This window comes from Amblyomma mixtum, chromosome 6 (genome assembly GCF_055824585.1).
Source record: "Amblyomma mixtum isolate Tamu chromosome 6, ASM5582458v1, whole genome shotgun sequence".
Classification (NCBI taxonomy): Eukaryota; Metazoa; Arthropoda; class Arachnida; order Ixodida; family Ixodidae; genus Amblyomma; species Amblyomma mixtum.
In genome coordinates, this window is record NC_143017.1 from 28,771,600 (window position 1) to 28,786,924 (window position 15,325).

Here is a 15,325-nt window from a genome sequence, read left to right on the forward strand (position 1 = left end):
TTCAAATCCGTGCACGCAAACAACAAACGTTTTGCACTGAATTCCACCTTGAGATATGAATTGACGGTGTCAACGTCAGTCTCTGAGCGCGAAGAAAATATTAGCAGTGGCTTAGCTGTCGTTAAGCCCTGATATAGAGCGAAAAGGTTCCGTTACGCTTGGTTTGACGTCATGGATTTCGCAGTTCGCGCACAAGGCACTGGGAGCACCGCGATAACGGTGGAGACGTTCGGCCGTCCACACACTGCCTGTACGGAGGCGGAGAAGGAGACGCGCGTGTAGTGAATACGGTGCTGTCTTAGAAGCTTGCTTTAGAGACATGTACTCTGGTGTCCGTTCCTTTCGGGCGTACACTAAGATATGAGAGACAGGCGTTTCCTCTCATAAAAGCCAATTTTCATTTCATTTCATTTTCCTTAAGGCCCTTACGGCGCGGTTCGGGTATCCACCGAGATATGAGAGAGACAGGCGTCGTTTCCTTTCCTTAAAACCAATTTTCTTTTCATGTTCCTTCCCTTACGGCATGGTTCGGGTGTCCACCGAGATATGAGTGTTTCCTGGCTGACTGTTTGTCATATTTTTTTTTACTTCTGACATTTTTTTGTTTTATTTATTTTTATTAGCATTTCTGTGCTTGTTTTTATTCTTTTTTAATTACGGAGTCGGCGGCCACCTGCGCTGCGCGTGACGTCCCTCGGTTCCGCGCATGCGCATAAGTGGCAAATCTGGGCTTCGGCTCACGCGAAGCGCGGTGTCGACGAGCCTAGTGAAGCTTTTCGCTTCAAAACAGAAACTGGAGCAGTTGACGTAAGGGCGCCTACGCCCCAGCATAAGGGCAACTTATACACAACTCCCCTGGCACAAGGAAAGGAGGGGGCTGTGCTTAGTATATTCATTTTTTTTCCTTTCCTTCTGCCAGCTTCTTCCTTCCGGCTGCGCAGCTGCGAACATACTGATGTCAACTTCTTCGGGGCGGAATGTTGTAACGCCTTCTTATGTTCTTAATTCCATGTGCCAACCTGGGCATGCATGGCATAACGGCGTCCCTTCGGTGGTCTATATCCCGGAGTTTGGTTCGCGACCCTGCCTTGATCCACCTTGACAACCTCCCGCAAGTTTCCATGCACAATAAGAATATCCATGTAAACGCTCTTCGACAAAACAACACTTCTGTTCAGTCACAGAAATAAACTCCTGCGTGAGCTCATGAAAGCATATGCGTATCAGTGGAGGTAAATGCGTCAGTCAGACTTCCGTCCGCTTCTCTGATAGGGGGTTTTGGTTTTTGGCCAACACACTCGGGTATGCAGTGGGTGACACGTGATGTTCCCGATGATAGCTTGCTTTGGTCTTGTTTTGTTTTTCCTGTTTGTACGACTATCATCATTTATTGACCCTTTAAAGACCCCTGGGTGGCGGGGCATTACATAAGGAAGGGTGCGGGAGTTACCTCCCAAGAATACAACAGGTCACAATCAGTGCCTTATACATATACCTGGAGGATATAAAGAGAAAATGTACATAAACCTATCAGAGAGAGTGGCCAAACATATATTTATTTTGGTTTTATTGGGGTTTAACAACCCAAAGCGACTGAGGCTATGAGGGACGCCGTAGTGAAGGGCTCCGGAAATTTCGACCACCTGGGGTTCTTTAACGTGCACTGACATCGCACAGCACACGGGCCTCAGAATTTCGCCTTCAAGAAATTCAGCCGCCGCGGCCGGGATCGAACCCGCGTATTTCGGGTCAGCAGCCGAGCGCCGTAACCACTAAGCCACCGCGGCGGGGCAAAAACAAACATATATAGAACGGTATTAAAACGCAAAGGGAAAAAAATAAACATCAGGTTTTTAAGTGCTGTGCATGTTTCGTACAAAATTTCAGTTGAGAGTAGCGCTGGTCGTGGTGTTTGTTTCGGGTTAGTCGTCGTGTTTCTGAGTAATTTTCTTCAGTATGCATGTCAACCAATTAGCCCAACTTCCTGATCTCCTAATTGGAGAAACCTGCGCAGAAGCCGTGACTAATCCGCGTAACGCTACGCACGTGACTGAAAGAGGAACTGGCGCTGGGGTCGCTAGTAAAGAACAAGATCTAACCGCAAGAAGTTTCTGAAAGGAGAAAAGGTTGCTCTCTCTCTCAATACCTTTTGAACTTCTGATCTTCGCGGCTCTTGCCGCTGCCACGCATCCGTTGCGCGTTTCGTGAACTTCGTCACTCGCGTTATCTCGTGCGCTGTCGCCGGCTTTGTGGCGCCGGCGACAGATACTTTGGCGTCGTGTTCCTTCATGTGTTAGGGATGTTGGTGCTTGGTTTTGTGCTCTTCACCGTAGAAATTGTGAAAAGTATACAGCGATACCCGCACGAATACGACGGGAACTGTTGCCTGTGCTTCCCTACTCGGGAGCTATATTCGCTCATTTAGGTGCTGCGGATTTAGGTGAACTGTGATTTAGTCGCGGCTCTTGACAAAGCAAACAAGAGCCGACACTTCGTGGGAAGCGATTTTGCAACTATATGTAAACTGAATTCGATTGGTGTAGCGTATATTTGCGTGGACAGTGAAGGCCACTCCGTGATAGTAGTTTGCTTTCACGTGTTTATATATCTACTGAACAATTTTTTTTGCAATTATCTAGAATTTTGAGGCACATCGGACATGTGTTAAATTGTGTGCACTCAATGTGCACAGAATGGGCCTTCTGTACTACGGGCAGAGTATGCACGGAATGGTCGGACATTTGTTTATTGCGTGAATGATGCATGAAATGATGTACGAAAAATATCAGCTGCGTCATTTGAGATAACTCATCTGGCGCGTCCACAAGCATTATCTCTATTGTACGGAATGCTCTAACGTAGACGTAGTGTATTTTGAGAAATCTCTTTTAGATTGGAACTAAAGGGAAGGATATATGTGTCAATAAAACCATCAAAGGTACCTTCTCTATTCTCTGTACGTTGGCCCATCGCTGCGGTTCTGTTGTTTATTTATTTATTTATTTATTTATTTATTTATTTATTTATTTATCTATTTATTTATTTATTTATTTATTTATTTATACAATACTGCAGGCCGTTAAGGCCCAAGCAGGAGTGGGATAAACATACAGAGAACTCCGACGACCAGCAGAAGACGACGCCAACAGCAGAATGCAGTAGAAGCGATACGGAGCATGAAAATAACACAAGTCGCAACAAACAACAAACAATAGTTAACGGTCAAGTACTTGTTCAATGGCGGAAAGCACATTTTCGGGTACAAACACATGAGGGGGTAGGTTGTTCCATTCTGCTATAGTTCGAGGAAAGCAAGAATATTTAAAGTTATTGGTGCGGGCAAACAAAGGAGATAATTTATGCGGATGGCAATGCCTTGTTACTCTAGTTGTTGAAGGTTTCACATACAATGAAGGGTCAAGACGGAACTGAGAATGGTAGAGTTTAAAGAGGAATTTAATTCTTGCTAGCTTTCTCCAGTACTCTAAGGGTTTGATCTTGTTGATTCTCATTAATTCAGATGGGGAGTCATGTCGTCGGTACCGGTTATATATGAAGCAAACTGCTTATCTTTGAATCCGTTTAAGTTTGCTAATGTCTTTTTTAGTGAAAGGGTCCCAAACCTCGCATGCGTACTGCAATCTAGATTTGATCAGTGTGTTGTAGGCCAGAAGCTTTACATGGGAGGGGCTATATTTGAGTCTGTGTCTTAACTGGCCGAGTTTGCGGCGCGCCGAGGAGCAGATATTGTCAATACGAGCGGACCAGCTTAAATGTTCTGTAATCGTTACACCCAAATATTTAAGAGAGTCAGTTTGAGTTATGGGGATCTGCTTGATAGTGTACTGCTGAGCAAGAGGAGACTTTTTGTTTGTGATACGCATGAAAACAGTTTTATCAGGATTCAGTGACCAGCAGCGCAACCAATTTTAGTTAAGATGCTAGAGCAAGTATGATCAATGATTTAGAGGGGCAGAGCAGAACGGCAGGTCTTAAAATTAACATGCAGAAAAATCAAAGTAATGTTCAACAGTCTCGCAAGGGAACAGCAGTTCACAATTGGTAGCGAGGTGCTGGAAGTGGTAATGGAATACGTCCACTTAGGGCAGACAGTGACCGTTGATCCGGATCATGAGAGGGAAATAACTAGAAGAATAAGAACGGGGTGGAGCGCATATGGAAGGTTCTCTCAGACCATACATGGAAGTTTGCCAATATCCCTCAAAAGAAAAGTATATAACCGCTGTATCTCACCGGTACTCACCTACGGGACAGAAACGTGGAGGCTAACAAAGAGGATTCAGCTTAATTTGACAACAGAGCCAGCTATGGAAATAAAAATGATAGGTGTAACATTAAGAGAGCGGAAGTGGGCGGAATGGGTGAGGGAAGAAACGCGAGTTAATGAAATCCTAGTCGAAATCAACAGGAAGAAATGGGCTTGGGCAGGGAGTGTAAGTAATCTTGGTAATGTGTGTTTGTGTGTGCGTGCGTGTGTGCGTGCGTGTGTGCGTGCGTGTGTGCGTGCGTGTGTGCGTGCGTGTGTGTGTGTGCGTGCGCGCGCGCGTGTGTGTGTGGGCGTGTGTGTGTGCGCGGGCGCTTTTCGTGTAATTTTGAAGTGGAATTGAGTGGAGCCGTTTTTCAAGCGGAATTAATCTTTATCCTTATCTCTACTCATGACGTCATTTTAAGCATGGACTTTCTGAAAGTGTGTGGACCAACAGTCGACTGTGGCAGTGGCGAGGTTTACATCGAGCGTATGAATGTGCCCAGCTTCAAGGAAAGTTCGTTTGACGCAGCAACAGTGTTTTACGTATCCCAAGATACTGCCGTGCCATCTCGAACTGCAGTGTGGGTCCCGGTGTTCGCTGCACCTGCCAACCATAAAATGTTTGAAGCCCTAGCCGGACCCGTGCATTCGACCCACTTAAAACGCAATGTTATTGTGCCGCACTGTGTGATATCCGTTGTTAAGGGCAGCGCGTGGTGGTGGACAATTCATTCCTCTTCTCAAACCGTCGTTTTGCCGAGCGGCTTGAAACTAGATTTATGTTGATTCGCGTCCAGTTGTGGCGTTTGTCGCAGCTGCCCAGGATGAAACTGTCTGCGTCCAACGCTGCACGCACAATTTTTGGCATAATGGGCGAAGCGCTGAGTGAAACTGTGGGAATCCTGGCTTTCCGCCGTTGCCTTTGCGCGGCTCTGCCGGCTTCCCTCGTTGTTTCTCCTCTTTCCCTTGCTCCCGCCTCAGGCGGTGGAGAGGCGGCTAGGTGACTAATCACTGTCATTTGGCCACAGCTCCGCCCCGGCTCCCCAAGGGCCTTTGCCATTGGCGCCTTTTGGCGGGAATCCGGGACCCGCTTTGGGGGCCGCGCACCGCGCGACCGTCCGAGCGGGGCCCAGAGAGAGAGATCCCTCCGAGACAGCGTAAGGTGCGTACGCTACTGTTTTGTCCGTGCCGGCCGTTGCCGTTCGGACCAGTGCTTACTCGAGCTCGCCCGCACGTGTCCTCTGACCTGCAGCGGCTCGAGCCTGTCACTCGGGGTCCAGCGACCTCAGACAGGCGTATCTTGCGTTGATTGCCCACTCTCTCTCGCAACCGGCCGAACGGTCGACACGAGAGGGAGATCACAGCACTGCCGCGGGGATATTCTCCTGCAGCGGCGTGCTAGCGGCGCGCATTGCTCGAGTCGCTTCGTGCGCGCAGCGGAGCCTTGCTCCTCGCGCGCCCCCGGGACGGGGTGACTATTGAGTGTTTGCGTATCTGCTAGAGGACGACGTGAATAAACGTCTCCTTTGTGAACTTGGAGGCCTATTTCTTTGCGGCGAATCGCTCTCCTCCCAGCGGAGGTTGAGTGCGCCGCATCGGTGTCCCAGTGGTGTGTGGTGACGGCTGACCGGGGCCCTTGGCTCGCGCGAAGCTCGAACCCGCGGTGGGTGGTGGCCTGTCTCCACGTAGAAACCCACAACTGGCGCCTTGCGTTGAATGCCCACTCTCTCTCGCAACCGGCCCAACGGTGGACACGAGAGAGAGATCACAGCACTGCCGCGGGGACATTCTCCTGCAGCGGCGTGCTAGCGGCGCACATTGCTCGAGTCGCTTCGTGCGCGCAGCGGAGCCTTGCTCCTCGCGCGCCCCCGGGACGGGGTGACTATTGAGTGTTTGCGTATCTGCTAGAGGACGACGTGAATAAACGTCTCCTTTGTGAACTTGGAGGCCTATTTCGTTGCGGCGAATCGCTCTCCTCCCAGCGGAGGTTGAGTGCGCCGCATCGGTGTCCCAGTGGTGTGTGGTGACGGCTGATCGGGGCCCTTGGCTCGCGCGAAGCTCGAACCCGCGGTGGGTGGTGGCCTGTGTCCACTTAGGAACCCACAACACTCAACTCCGCTTGCTATTGTACATTCTAGTGCAGCACACGGCTGTCCTCGACTTCTCCCAGACCAATGGGCCACCCTCTAACCCCACGTCTCGCACCCGTCACACTATCGACACCGGCTCGTCTCGCCCGATCCGTAAAAAGCCTTATTATGTGTCGCCATCGGAGCGCAAAGTAATTCACGAGCAAGTCAAAGAGATGTTTGAGAAGGAGGTCACAAAGGAGTCGTCGAGCCCTTGCGCTGCACCAGTAATCCTGGTCCGCTCGAAAGAGGGTAAAAAATTATGTATACCCTTTGCCTTGCATTGACGACGCCATAAACTGCCTCTCTGGCGTTTCTTACTTCTCCTGCGTAGATTCCGGTGCATCCGGCAAAGAAAAGAGTGCGTTTGTAACCCCGGATTTCCTCTTTGAATTTAATGTGATGCCTGTTCGACTTTGCAATGCGCCGGCGACATTGGAGAAACTTATGGACACGATATTGCGCGCATAAAATGGGTCATTCGTATGTGCTATCTTGATTACGCCGTAATTTTTGGTAAAACGTTCGACAAGCATAATGACCGCAGAGAACAGTGCTCTTTAACGAAGGCGGAATATGCCGCGGAAGTTCAACCTCCTGACTGATTCCGGAATTTTTATGTGCGAGCCAAGTAAGGGAGTCACGGTGCCATGAGGCCTTACGCCGAGATCGTTTAATTCGAAGAGATCAAGCAAGGAACGAGGAGGGTGAGAGAGTTTCCTAATATTCAATGCAACAACTATAAAAAGAAGCCTCCGACATGGCCGAATAGCAGGCATCTCTAAACGCAGCTTTTCTGTTGCCCCGCCATTGGTACGAATCCGACTCGGAGTATGCATACTCTTTTAGTTGTTCTTTTATTGCATTAGCAGTATAGCTTCCTTTCCCAAAAATAACTGCAGTCTGTGTCTGTGTTTGTGCGTGCGTGCGTGCGTGTGTGTGTGTGTGCGCGCGCGCGGTCGTGTGTGTTTGTGTGTGTGCGCGCGAGCGCGCGCGCGCGAGCGTGTGTGTGTGTGTGTGTGTGTGTGTGTGTGTGTGAGTGTGTGTGTGTGTGCGCGCGCGTGCGTGCGTTCGCGCGCACGCGCGTGTATGTGTGAAGCCTCCACCATCGATGCACACACCGGTGGGCGCACATCCGGGCACTCACTGGTAAAAATGCATCTTCTACAAGCTTCACACCCATCATCGCCCACCTTTACCCAATGTAGCCGAAGCGGATTGTTGTGAATGCTCAACGTATACCGTCGCTCAAACGTTCTGCGAAAAAAACCCAACAAGCATAAGGCTCTCGTCTCAGGCACCAAGAACAGGAAGTTATACAGCCAAAAGTCGATATAAGCCGCTAGACAGAGAATTTAAGATCCAGCAGTTCGAGAACACTGTGATAAAGCCGCCTGCTAGCGATTGGGATCAATTTTTGTTTCATAAACAGTGCAATTCAGTGAATCGGCATAACTAAATAATTTCATTGCAGTTACATTTCATTGCAGTAGCATCTTTCTGGGCGTACTCACTCGTTCCAGATATGGCCGACGCCGCTGCCTTCCCATCCAGCCAGAGCGGGTCGTGCTCGCTCTCCACGGCAACGGAGGGAGTACACGAACTTGCCGACATGGATACCCAGGACGCCATGCCCGGAATTTCTACCACCGACACAACGGAGGGGGGCCTACCGCACGGGACGCAACGAGACAGGAGTGAAGCCTACCCGAAGGCGACGCCATGGTTCAGGATGATCGACGCACGCAAAAAACGATTCAAACCTGTAACGGAGGCAGAAGCACACACACCTGCCGAAAGATCACGACCCGCACGCCCCATCAAATTACCGAGGCTGCCGCATCATTACCGGCGCCTTACCGATACCTTCAGAAGAGGAATTACTAAACTGCACGGAAACATATCCCCAACAAATCAACATCATTCAAGCGAGGCCTTTCGGCACTAAGGGGGCATGTCTATATACCTTTGAAGGCAAAGCAGTGCCACGGTTTGTCTACCTCAGCGGCATCGAATACAGGTGCAAACCATTCCGACCAGTGATGCAGGATGCTGCCTGAAAATAGGGCACCGCGTGCTGACATTTGTCCCACTCCGCAGGAGAAAAGATGCTACAATTGCGGAGTACGCAATGCTCCACCAGGACATGTCGATTGCAAAAAGTACTGCATCGTCTGCGACACATCGGACCACTCCACCATTGACACGAGCTGCCCGGCAAGACAGAAGAACTACACCACAAGAGGGAAAAAGACAAGCAAAGCTGATGAAGCCTAATCCCACGTCATCGTTATAAAGACATTGCTGCACAGAGCCAAACGCAGAAGAACCAAAAGCCTGAGCAGAAGCAAAAGAATGCGCAGAAGAACAAGACTGAGCAGGAGCACGAGACTGAGCATCGGCCCAAATTTAACCAAACCCAAGTCGACCGGCCGGGAGAACTTCAAGGATGTAGCAACAGCACAACACTTCCCACGAAAGGGAATCAGAAAAACGGTCCAAGCAAGGCACTCGCCATGCATCCAAAGAAAGCTTGGAACCAAAGCACAGAACAATGGCCACCCCTCCCACCACTGAGGAAGGAAAACCCAGTGGCCACCACGGGTGCCCAGACACCTTTGGAGCAGACCATGGAGAACGAGAGCTCAGAACCGTCGGACAACCAAGATAGCAAAGACCACACGGAAAAGCGCAATGTGGACACCGTGAACGCCGGATATAAAACTTCACAACGCGATTTCGCACAACTTCAACCACTTCGGGTGCCCAGTGGTACCGAGGCAGACGCCACCGAGCCACGGGCCTGTACCTCGAAAGCCAGTGATTGCGCATCCCACATCCAGGAGACCCAGGAGACCCAGGAGACGCAGTCACTCCCGAACGCTACACCCGAGAAAGAAGCCGGCTCTGCTAAAAGCGGTGAGTTGTCCGTCCAAGCAGCCTCCACTCCCACCTCTTTTCGAAACGCTGACTCCCCTATTACACCTCAAGAGGCGGTTAAACAGTACATACGTTCCGCTGAATTTCGCTCAGAAATCACTACCATAATAAATACTACAGTTGCTGAACAACTCGGAGCGATGAAGCAACAGCTCATACTAGCCCAGGCACAGTTGATATAGTCCATGGCTGACAGGATAGAAGCTACGGTTAACACACGCTTGGAAAAACATGACGCCGGCGTCAACAAGCTTTTCGAACCTGTACCGCATCAGGAATTGCCTCGCAAGCAGCGCGCAGCCGCCATCGTGACTCGAGGCTTGCCCGGCTTTCCCTTACCCGTCAGAGTCAGTGGTTATTGACTCAAGCGGGTATCTCGCCCATTCCAATCTCCCCGTTTACCTCTCCTATTCCCACCCCCGCCCCCAATCTTCGTATCCTTCCCCTCCCGACCAACATGTCCCCCGTCCTGCACGCCGGACGTCGTCATGCGGCCGCACAGCACCATTCCCCTCTCTTTGATACCCAGGGTGTAGCTTACACGGATGCCTCCTTCGTGGCTCCTCGAGGTTCCTGCGGCTACGCCCTGTACCATCCACACCTCCCTGCTCTTGAAACCCACACCAGTGGGCCGTATCTACACCCTCCAGACGCATTGTCCCTCGAGGTCCTTGCCATTGCGCATGCCCTCCAATCATTTTCCCTCCTTCCCGTGTAAGCATCCGTGTAAGCTACACCCTGGGTATCAAAGAGAGGGGAATGGTGCTGTGCGGCCGCATGACGACGTCCGGCGTGCAGGACGGGGGACATGTTGGTCGGGAGGGGAAGGATACGAAGATTGGGGGCGGGGGTGGGAATAGGAGAGGTAAACGGGGAGATTGGAATGGGCGAGATACCCGCTTGAGTCAATAACCACTGACTCTGACGGGTAAGGGAAAGCCGGGCAAGCCTCGAGTCACGATGGCGGCTGAGAAGAGAACGAAGAGGATGGAAGAGGCCTGTGGCAAAGAGCTGAGTGGTAGAGGTAGTGATAGGGAGGTTGAGAGCTGCCTTGTAGAGAACCACAAGGGCAGTCTCGAGAGCGTTAAGTTGAGTCTGAGTGAAGGAAGCGTAGGGTGCAAAGTACAAGACCTTGTTGAGGGCCATCGCGTGGGCAACTCGGCACGCGTGAGCCTCGTGGAGACCTGAGCTTCGAGTGACCACGCGCCGCAGGAGATGAGCTACAGAGTGGCAGGTGGTGACAGCGCGGTGAAGGGATTGCACATTCTTAGCCGCATGCAAAGGGAAGCCAAGTACTTTGCACTGTGTGACGACAGGAATGGGAGAGCCAGAAAGGTGGAGAGAGACGAAGTGGTTGTGTGAGCGTTGGTAGGAGGAATGGTTGAGAAGGAGAAGCTCGGATTTCTCAGGAGCAGGAGAGAGGCCAGCGGTGGTGAGAAAAGAGTCGATGAGATCTAGGCCACGTTGCAGGGTGTCCTGTACGTGACCGGGAGAGCCAGATGAACACCACAGAGTGATGTCATTGGCGTAAAATATATGATGCAGGTCGGGAATTTCAGCTAGCTGGGAGGCGAGAGGGGCCATAGCGAGATTGAAAAGGGTAGGAGAGAGAACAGCACCTTGAGGAGTTCCACGGGTGAGGTGGTGTGGGTTAGGCAAGTGGGTATCTACTTTAGAGAGGAATGAGCGGATATAGGAGTACATATGGGAGCCACAATCCAAAGAGGCGAGTTGAGAAAGGATGTGATCGTGGCAAACACCGTCAAAGGCCTTGCGAACATCGACCGTCACAAGTGCGTAAATTTGAGTAGGTGTAGGGGACAGGAACGTTTGCTGGAGACTCAGAAACATGCCCGGTGCACAGACGCGGCGTCGGAAGCCAATCAGAGAATGGGGGAAGAACTCCCGTGCCTCAAGAAAGTCAGAGAGGCGAGTCAGAGCCATTCGCTCAAGGGTCTTACCAACGCACGAGGTCAGGGAGATTGGGCGGAGGTTAGAGAGAGAGGGAGGTTTGCCCGGTTTTGGAATCATAGAAATAAGGGAGGATGTCCAGGAGCTCGGCAAGCAGCCGCTCTCCCAGGCCTCATTGTAGGCTTCAAGCAGGAATTCTTTGGCGCAGTCAGGAAGGTTGCGAAGTGTGGTGCATGTAATGGCATCCTCACCGGGAGCCGAGCGTGTAGAATTAGCAGCCAGAGCAGATTCGAGCTCCCGGAGAGTGAAGCATTGGTCCAGATCGGGGTTAGGTCCACCCGAGTAAACCGGGTAGGAGGATGCCAGAGGGGGCGGGAGGTAGAGAGAGGCGAGTTGATCAAAAACTTCGGAGGGAGTCCCCTGAGTGAGGGCTTTAGCTAGAGTGGGAGCAAGGGCAGGCTTAGTGCCCAGGAGGGATTTAAAGAGAGACCATGCGGATCGCGAGTGCAATGCAGAATCAAGGCCATCACAAAGAGCACTCCAACGAGAGTGCTCGAGGGAGGCGCAGTGGGCGACGATCTCGGCCCGCAAAGCAGTGATCCGGAAGGAAAGTTGGACATTGTGTGGTTGGGAGCGAAAGGAGCGTTGAAGACGTTTACGGCGACGCCATAAACGGAGATGGTGAGGATCTGGGTCTTGGATTGGGTAACGAGAGCGAACACGACGGCTACTGGACGTGAGCGCTGCAGAGATGCGCGACGTCCAGTCGTCGTAGGATTGAAAGGAGTCGGAGGCGAGATTACTGCGAAAAGCATGCCAGTCAGTGTGAATAATCGGATGACAGCGAGGGATGTGGGAGAGAGAGGTGGTGATATGGATGATAAAGTGGTCACTTAGAAGAGTTTCGGCTGTCACCTGCCAGTGAAAGGAAAGTGAACCTCGAGAGAAAGTGAGATCGGGTGTCGTAGGGCGTTGTGAGGCAGTGCCCGCTCGAGTAGGAGAGCCAGGAGTATTAAGAAGGGTGAGGTGGCGTTCCTGGGCCAGACAATGGAGGAGGCGGCCGGGTTTGAGGGTTTGTGGGTAGCCCCAGAGTGTGTGAGGGGCATTAAAGTCACCACCAAAGAGGAGATGGGAGGTAGAAGAAAGAGAGTGAAGGAATTTGCCCAGAGCAGAGAATAAAGAGGAAGTGACAGGGGGGTTGTAAAAAGACAAAAGGACGAGTGAGATGCGGGAAGAAGGGTGGTAATAAACCACACCAACTAAATATTTAAGGAGGGTGGAGGGGATGTCAATTTGCTCTACGAGCACGTCACTCCGTACATAAATAGACGCAAGTGGTGTGGCCGTAAAAACTCCCTCCGATGTTTTTGATCAGCTCGCCTCTCTCTATCTCCCGCCCCCTCTGGCACCCTCCTACCCGGTGTACTGCGCTGGACCTAACCCCGATCTGGACCAATCCTTCACTCTCCGGGAGCTCGAATCGGCTCTGGCTGCTAATGCTACACGCTCGGCTCCCGGTGAGGATGCCATTACATACACCACACTTCGCAACCTTCCTGACTGCGCCAAAGAATTCCTCCTTAAAACCTACAATGATGCATGGGACAGCGGCTGCCTGCCCAGCTCCTGGACCTCATCCCTCATTTCTATGATTCCAAAGCCGGGCAAGCCTCCCTCTCTCTCTAACCTCCGCCCAATCTCCCTGACATCATGTGTTGGTAAGACCCTTGAGCGAATGGCCCTGACTCGCCTCCCTAATTTTCTCGAGACGAGGGAGTTCTTCCCTCATTCTCTCATCGGCTTCCGACGCCACGTCTGTGCACAGGACATGTTTCTGGTTCTCCAGCACACGTTTCTGTCACCTACCCCCACTCAAATTCACGCACTTGTGACCGTCGATGTTCGCAAGGCCTTCGATGGTGTTTGCCACGACCACATCCTTTCCCAACTCGCCTCCCTAGACTGTGGCTCCCGCATGTACTGTTATATCCGCTCATTCCTCTCTAAACGTGTCGCTCGCTTTCGAGTCGACACCTATCTGTCCGACCCCCACAACCTCACCCGAGGCACTCCTCAAGGTGCTGTTCTCTCTCCTACCCTTTTCAATCTTGCTATGGCCCCTCTCGCCTCCCAGCTAGCTGAAATTCCCGACCTGCATCATATATTTTACGCCGATGACATCACTCTCTGGTGTTCATCTGGCTCTCCCGGTCACGTACAGGACACCCTGCAACGTGGCCTAGATCTCATCGACTCCTTTCTCACCACCGCTGGCCTCTCTCCTGCTCCTGAGAAATCCGAGCTTCTCCTTCTCAACCATTCCTCCTACCCGCGCTCACACAACCACTTCGTCTCTCTCCACCTTTCTGGCTCTCCCATTCCTGTCGTCACACAGTGCAAAGTTCTTGGCTTCCCTTTGCATGCGGCTAAGAATGTGCAATCCCTTCACCGCGCTGTCACCACCTGCCACTCTGTAACTCACCTCCTGCGGCGCGTGGTCACCCGACGCTCAGGTCTCCACGAGGCTCTCGCGTGCCGAGTTGCCCACGCGCTGGCCCTCAACAAGGTCTTGTACTTTGAACCCCTACGCTTCCTTCACTCAGACTCAACTTAACGCTCTCGAGACTGCCCTTGTGGGCCTCTACAAGGCAGCTGTCAACCTCCCTATCACTACCTCTACCACTAAGCTCTTTGCCACAGGCCTCTTCCATCCGCTTCGTTCTCTTCTCAGTCTCCATCGTGACTCGCAGCTTGCCCGGCTTTCCCTTACCCGTCAGGGTCAGTGGTTATTGACTCGAGCGGGTATCTCGCCCATTCCAATCTCCCCGTTTACCTCTCCTATTCCCACCCCCGCCCCCAATCTTCGTATCCTTCCCCTCCCGACCAACATGTCCCCCGTCCTGCACGCCGGACGTCGTCATGCGGCCGCACAGCACCATTCCCCTCTCTTTGATACCCAGGGTGTAGCTTACACGGATGCCTCCTTCGTGGCTCCTCGAGGTTCCTGCGGCTACGCCCTGTACCATCCACAGCTCCCTGCTCCTGAAACCCACACCAGCGGGCCGTATCTACACCCTCCAGACGCATTGTCCCTCGAGGTCCTCGCCATTGCGCATGCCCTCCAGTCATTTTCCCTCCTTCCCTCTCTCCAAGAGTACACAGTATATTCGGACTCACAAGCCGCTATACACCACATTAGTGCCAAGGAGGGATTTGAAGAGAGACCATGCGGATCGCTAGTGCAATGCAGAGTCAAGATGGTCACAAAGAGCACTCCAACGAGAGTGCTCGAGGGAGGCGCAGTGGGCGACGATCTCGGCCCGCAAAGCAGTGATCCGGGAGGAAAGTTGGGCATTGTGTGGTTGGGAGCGAAAGGAGCGTTGAAGACGTTTACGGCGACGCCATAAACGGAGAACGTGAGGATCTGGGTCTTGGATTGGGTAACGAGAGCGAACGCGACGGCTACTGGACGTGAGCGCTGCACAGATGCGCGACGTCCAGTCGTCGTAGGATTGAAAGGAGTCGGAGGCGAGATTAGTGCGAAAAGCATGCCATTCAGTGTGAATAATCGGATGACAGCGAGGGATGTGGGAGAGAGAGGTGGTGATATGGATGAGAAAGTGGTCACTTAGAAGAGTTTCGGCTGTCACCTGCCAGTGAAAGGAAAGTGAACCCCGAGAGAAAGTGAGGTCGGGTGTCGTAGGGCGTTGTGAGGCAGTGCCCGCTCGAGTAGGAGAGCCAGGAGTATTAAGAAGGGTGAGGTGGCGTTCCTGGGCCAGACAATGGAGGAGGCGGCCGGGTTTGAGGGTTTGTGGGTAGCCCCAGAGTGTGTGAGGGGCATTAAAGTCACCACCAAAGAGGAGATGGGAGGTAGAAGAAAGAGAGTGAAGGAATTGCTGTCTGAACGCCAGACCCTCAATATGACAAATGCACTAATCATTAGCCGCATTACATACCACCTTCCATACCACATACTCACTCAGCGGCAAAAACAACAGGCAGACATCCTAATACGCACGGCTGTCACCTCTGCCTTACGTCTTCCACGGACGGTTAGCACGAAACGTCTCCTGGC